This window comes from Benincasa hispida, chromosome 2 (assembly GCF_027475165.1).
Source record: "Benincasa hispida cultivar pf3 chromosome 2, pf3_genome.v1.1, whole genome shotgun sequence".
Lineage (NCBI taxonomy): Eukaryota > Viridiplantae > Streptophyta > Magnoliopsida > Cucurbitales > Cucurbitaceae > Benincasa > Benincasa hispida.
In genome coordinates this window covers 61,788,147-61,794,647 of record NC_143479.1, presented here as the reverse complement: position 1 = coordinate 61,794,647, position 6,501 = coordinate 61,788,147, and the positions used below count along the sequence as shown (strand labels likewise).

General features: G+C 32.9%; 1 long non-coding RNA gene across 1 annotated transcript; it reads left to right on the top strand.

The window, feature by feature from the left end:
• The first annotated feature begins 721 nt into the window (after positions 1 to 721).
• Positions 722 to 3,488, top strand: LOC120070917 (uncharacterized). Its single transcript, XR_005480070.2, has 2 exons — positions 722 to 1,087; positions 3,021 to 3,488. It is a non-coding gene; the product is annotated as an uncharacterized LOC120070917 (long non-coding RNA).
• Positions 3,489 to 6,501: the final 3,013 nt, after the last annotated feature.

Below are 6,501 nucleotides of genomic sequence, written 5' to 3'. Positions count from 1 at the left end.
GGGAAATTAATATTAAGTAGATTGAATTGAGATAATTGATTTAGAATTATTTTCCCAAAAAGATTTTGGATTTGTAGAAGGAAAAGGGTTTGTGTTTATATATATTAGTTGGAATTAAGAAAAGAAAAATAAATAAAATTCAATTTATCTCTTTCCCACTCATAACCCATGCGAAACCCTATCTCGAGAAATTTAGGCCAATGATCTAATATGTAGGCTTATAATGTTAAATGACCCATTTTTTTTAAAAAAAAACTGTCAATTGACCTTCTACTGACGTTATCACGGTATGAAATTATAAGAATTTTCCCTGATAACCGTCTCGCTCTCGCTACTTGGATCTCGCTCTCACTGTCTATTTATCTTCCATTGTGATGTGATTGTTTGTCATTGTACGATTGATTTGGCAATTTTCACGAAATCAGTCTACAACTTAAAATCGTTAACATACAGCAAAATATGTAAGGGTGAATTCTTTAAAATCTAAATTTCATTTGAACTGTCATTTTAAACGGAGATTTATTGAATGAGGTTTTCCAGAACGGAGTTTTTCAGAACCAAACGGAGTTTTCAGAACAAAATAGACTTTTCTTGAACTTGGTATCATATAGACTAGAGGGGCATTTTTGTAATCTTATACCGTGATGACGAAAGTAAAGGGTCAACTAACATTATTTTTTAAAAATGGGTCATTTGGCATTTTGGACCCAAAAATTGGGTCATCTGTAAAAATTTCCCCTATCTCTCTGTCTTCTCCTTCGTGCAGAACCCCTTCGCCTTTTTTGTTTTATGTTTTTGCACTGCTTTAGTTGCCCAAGTCTCCGCCTGATCTCTCTCCCTCGCCACCGACTCCAAGCACTGCCGATCGAAGTTGGCCCAGCCCCAGTCGTGTCGGTTTTTCATCGTTCACCACTTCCCCTCTAACTCCAGCAAACGAAGCCACACCGATCACCAGCGACCAGCCCTACCCTCTGCTCGACACCCAATTGGTCATATCTACATTGTAGCTCGATTCCAACCGCCGTCAAGATCGGATCTACACTCTCGTCGCCGCCGCCACTGGTTTCGTCGGAATCTTGGTTTTGGGGTAAGACTTAATTAAATAATTGGGTTTCTTGGAGATTCTTGAATGCCATAAAGAAAAATGTTTGGTTCCAATTTGGTTAAAACCCATTTAGACATTCAGAATCAAGATTTGGAAGATTTTGGACATTGCTTATCAAGGAAGAGACCAATTTTTGATAAAAAATTGTTAAGGTTTGGTAAGTTTTGGGTGAGTAGTTGGTTGGTTATATTTTGGATTAAGAGTAATGGTGGAAAAATAAGTTATTGATTTTGGGTTTAATTTATATTCAGGTTGGTCAATTGAATTGAGTTGTGGAATTTATTTTGGACAAAGCCACAACTTTGATAAGTTAAATTGGGGACATTTGGATTAATTTGTTTAATTGAATTTAGATCCCAAAGAATAAGTTTAGATTTTGGATTTATTATTTTAGGTCATGGGTGCTAAATTAAAATATGTAATTTATGTTATAGGATCGATTCAAGTCTTCTAAAGGTATTAAGAAGATTAATTATGTGAATTAAAATTTGTGACGAAATTTGAGGTAAGTAATCTTACTAGTAGAACCATCTTTGTGCCAAGCGATAAAATTTAAGAATAATTTGAAGATTTTAAGATTGTTAGCATCGACATGCATGGGGATAAATAAGCTTATTTTTAAATATGTCTAAACCATGTTGTGAGTACGAGCATGAATTACATTCTTATATGTTTTGCAAAGAGGTTGTATGTGTATGATTTAATTGCATGTTTGTGGGACTATGTTTTATGATGCATGTTATGTTTGATAGTGATAATTACCCCCTACTCGTAGTTATGTACCTACCAGATATTTTTGTTTCCTTTGGGATTCATCAGAGGTGGTGATCTCCTTCAGGATTTCATCATAAGTTTGTATTTCCTTCGAACCAGAAGTTATGATCTCCTTCGGGATTTCACCGGATATTGTGATTTCCTTCAGGACTTCACCAAGGTTTGTGGTTTCCTTCAGGATTTCACTAGAGGTTTGTAAGTACATCTAACTTATGGTAGAGTGGGTACATTTATCCATTAGATGACCATCACATGGAAAGTAGAGGTTTATGCATGTCTCACTAGAGAATGACATCTAGAGGACATAGATGCTTTTTCTCATGTTTCTTTTTCAAGTAAAGGTAAGAACACACTGACGAATGACAAATGAAATCCGTGATCGAGCCACTGAGACCAGTCATATGCTTCCACTCATGTTTTCAAGATTTTATATTTTAAAAATTTATAATCTTGATGTTTGAACTTGAAGTCTTGGTATTTATGCTTTTAAACTTTTTAAGAGAATCTTCTAGTTTTGTTTTATGGTTTAAGGGTACCCTATTAAATAAATTTTATCTATTTACTTTTAATAAAACTATTAATTTTATAGTATTTATTTGATAATACCAAACCATGGAAAAGTGTCGATTTGAAATGTATGCATGCATGTCTATAGTAATGACCTAGTTTAAGTCTTAGGGAGCCGGGTTGTTACATGATTTTCCACGAGTTTCTTTGACATTCAAATGTTGTAGAATAAGGCGGGTTGTCCCGTGAGATTAATCGAGGCGTGCGTAAGTAGACCATCCAAAATGGAGGCAAATAATATAGGGATTTCTACGTAAAAGGCCTTAAGAATAGGCACATATTAGGTTAATGTCTTGAACATTTCATTTTTTACAAAATAATACCTATTGGCCTTCATATTTTCATTAATATCAGTGGCATTTACAATTTAGTCCTCACCTAGTTATATATATATTTATGTATTTCTCTCTCCTCCATGCATACTCTCTCTCCCATGCATATTCTCTCTCCCCCATGCATATGTTTTCTCTCCCCCAATGATATGTTTCATATATTTTCTCCCCCATAATTCACACTCATTTCTTCCTCTTCCCTCTCTTTTCTCCTTCCCCCTCCTTTTTTTTTCTCCTTCTAGCGATGTGAGTTGTAGGTGGTAGACGACGGCGTGGGGTGAATTGATGGCTCGGTACGAGGTGACACGAACAACTTAGGACAAATCGATGGCACGAACGGCGTGGGGCGAGTCGACGATGATAAGTTGAGCAAATTTGATCGACGGCACGACGGGGCGAGAAAATTCGATCAATGACGATGGGGAGAGAGATCCGTGGCAGCTATGTCTAAAGAAGAGATGAAGGTGGAGGGTTATATATAGATGGACTTTATCTTTTCCTATTTTTAATATATATTGTGATATCTATATATACTTTTTTTTAGCTTTTGTAGGAAATTTGATATATACTATGTATTCGTTTATTTGATATACACGTGCATTTTTTTTTATTTAGACTTATTGTATTATGATATATATATGTACTATGGTGTAGATGAAATTTATAAAGATTTATATACTGTAGTATATTTCATATATTAGTTTATACTATGATTTGTGTCAAGTATTAAGTCAATCACTAATTTATAAACTGTAGTATATTTCATATATTAGTTAGAATATTTTCAAATACCTAACAAAACTTTCTAAGGTATTTAAAATAACCATTAATCTGTAAAAAAAAAAAAAAAAAAAAAAAACCCTAATAAATTGATATGTACAAATAAACAACGGAATATATTACATGTACAAGTGAACAAATAATGAAATGTTTTACATAATAACAAAAATCAACATGAAAAACCAAATGGAAAGTAAAATCATATTAAATGTCATTTTCTCTCTCCAAATTAAAGTGGAAAAAATATATCAAATGCATTTTATCTCTACAATTGAAAAATGGGGGAAAATCATAATAAATGTATTTTCTCTCTCCATAATAAATACATTATATGGTGTTTATGAGTATTGAATTTATATATTGTGGTATATTTCATATATTGGTTATAATATTTTCAAATTTCTAACAAAATGTTCCGAGGTTTATTTTAAATTGTTGGGATTAGTATCCTAATTCTCCCGGTGGTCTCGTAGTTTGTAAACATTTGTACACACGTTGTTATTAATAAAATAAGTGTTATTTTATAAGCATTTACTCATATCCAATAAACTAAGATCCATGGTTATTTCATGTAAATTAAGCATGTATGTGAGACATACAAGTGGATCATACCTTAAGTAATAACCTAAATGGTTTGTAGTATAAAGATAAAGGAGGGATACCTTATCCTGGTGACATTACGAATACGACCCGCTTTGTAGATGTTACAAGTGTTGTAAAGTGTTACAAATGGTTTGATCCTGACCATTCATGTGGAGACATGCGAGCGGGGGTGTCCTATACAAAAAGTTTGTATAAGACCGAACCACAAGATAATTAGTCTCTTTATATAATGTCGTTGATAATCGAGACTTACATTTCACTAAAATGACAATATGTGACATGACCTTAATCCTGAGTGAGTTGGGAACTCCTACCTACGAGGGCGGTCTTTTGATTTGTAAGAGTGAGAGTGGCCAGATTACCAACTTAACAAGCCTGCCATTTTGGGGGATTCGTCTGATTGGGAAGTTGGGAACTCAGCTACACAAGACATAATTCACTCCTTCCTCGAAGCAGGGGTAAGTAGATAAATTGCTCCCTTAAGGGCTGATTCTGGGTCTTGAACATAGTGGTCACATTCTCTCTTTGGAAGATAAGAGTCATAGTAGGACTATGACTTATTTTTCATTAGAGAAATCAGTGGTACTTAGGGAGTTAGACGTAACTATAGGGGCAAAATGGTAAATTGGCCCGGTTGTACTTACGAGTGATTTGTGAAGAGTTATCGCACTGTTGATTGGTCATATGGACACATAAATATATCTGTAGTGCGAAAAGTGCAGTTGTCAGTCTTTAATAAAGTGACCAACAGTTAACGGATGGTAGATCTCGTGACTAAAGAGTTTAGTTAATTATTCACGTATCGTTGGAGTTTCAAGCTATAGGTCCATGGGTCCTTTGGTAGCTTAATGAGTTCAAGTTAAGAATAAGATTTTGGGTTGATTTGAAGTGTTCAAATTAAAAAGAGGAAATTCAATTATATGAGATATAATTGATGTGATATATTAGATATATTAATTGGAAGAATTAATATAAATATAATTTATATTAAGTACCATAAAATAGAAAAAGAACTATGATTTATATGTTTTATATGCTGAAATGTTTAAAGTATAGGTTATAAATATAATATGATAAATTGATTATCATATTTATTTATAATATATTAATTATATGATAATTAATTCTTTTTCTCTAATAACCGTTTTGAGTAGGAGGTTATTGGAAGTTTTATGGTAACTATGAGATAAAAGAAAAATTGTTTTCCAAAATTAGAAGTTGATTCATTTTGGATTAATCTAAAAAAAAAGGCTATCAAGTAAAAAGTGTTTTTACTAAGCAATAGCGTTGAGAGCATACACGATCGAACTAAGAGTTGACTATACGATAGTTACTCGTTGACCGTCTCTACACGATCGAGAAGCAAAATCTATACAATAGGTTGCCGCCTTTTAAACGATTGAGTACATCGTCTATACGATAGACAGTCTTCATCTCCCACTTACTCGATCGTATACCTCTTATCTTCCTCAATCCAAGATCATACATAGCCCACAACTCTTGGATTCTCACATCGAGAATACCAAGATAACTATTGTGGTGGTGTTCTAAATTTATTCGTGGATCGAGTTGGACTCGATTGGGTTCGAGGTGCATCAAGACGTTCGTGGAGGTCGTGTTCTAATCGTTGCGTTTGAGTGCTGTTTTGGACACATTGGAAACTGATCGAGAGATACTTGAAGAATAGTTCTTCAAATGTACGCATACTCTATCCCTTGTATCCTCTTGTAGCATGTTGTAATTTCTGTTTATGCATAACTTGTTTGTTTCTGTTTAAGTTTATAAAATGTTTGTGTTCATTCTGAATAGGATTTGGAACGATCCACTTCATCTGCTCATAGAGATCTCTGTTGAGATTTTCTTCATAAATAACCATAAATCTGTAGAAAAAATGTGAAACCAATGAAAATATGAAAAAAAATCATTAAATGTATTTTCTCTCTCCAATTAAATTAAATAAAGGAAAAAATTTCAACAAATAAATGCATTTTCTCTCTCCATTTGAAAATATGAAAAAAAATCATATGAAATAAATATTCTCTCCATCATTAAGAAAATTTTGAAAATAGGGAAATATATATAAAAATCAAGAATAAAAATAATAAAAAATGATAAATTTATCTAAAATTAATATTAAACGCCTTTCTTGAAAAAATTTAAATTTAGACATTTTTTAATATCGGACCTAAACCGTTTTTATGTAAAAATCCCAAAAATATCACACTAAAGATTACCACATGGCCCACACAAGCTCCTATCACATGAAATGAATGCCAAAATAATTAAACAGTTTTGGTAGCGAAATCCCTTCATATTCAGTTCACATTGCTATTGTAATGT